At 48.8% G+C, this 340-nt stretch overlaps 1 non-coding gene across 1 annotated transcript; it reads right to left on the bottom strand.

Moving 5' to 3' along the window:
* Nucleotides 1-265: 265 nt before the first annotated feature.
* trnaa-ugc (transfer RNA alanine (anticodon UGC)) lies at nt 266-337 on the bottom strand. The gene has a single exon. It is a non-coding gene; the product is annotated as a tRNA-Ala (tRNA).
* Between the last annotated feature and the right edge of the window lie 3 nt (nt 338-340).

The raw sequence follows: 340 nt of genomic DNA, 5'->3' as shown, positions 1-340 counted from the left end.
ATTGTGTCTGTATTCTGAGGGCAGCAGGAGGACGGAGGAGTGAGGACACACACATTTGGACCTGAGAGCAGCTTTGTGTGGGATTTCCCCTCCAAAGATAAAACCAGCTCCTTCACGCTGGCTATGAAGGCTCACAGTCACACTGACCCTGCTACAAATACTTTGATATGCAACAGACTGGTTTCTCTTCTGGTAGTTTGTTATCAACTTTTGTCACATTTATGGATCACTTGAGCTGATAAGATGAAGGCTCCAAAGGACCAGCTGGAGATGCCGGGGATTGAACCCGGGGCCTCATACATGCAAAGCATGCGCTCTACCACTGAGCTACATCCCCTCT

Source organism: Aulostomus chinensis, chromosome 1, assembly GCF_037954235.1.
Source record: "Aulostomus chinensis isolate RoL2024-O1b breed Wild chromosome 1, RoL_Achi_v1.0, whole genome shotgun sequence".
Lineage (NCBI taxonomy): Eukaryota > Metazoa > Chordata > Actinopteri > Syngnathiformes > Aulostomidae > Aulostomus > Aulostomus chinensis.
Note: the sequence above shows the minus strand (reverse complement) of the source record. Positions and strands in the feature narration are given on the sequence as shown.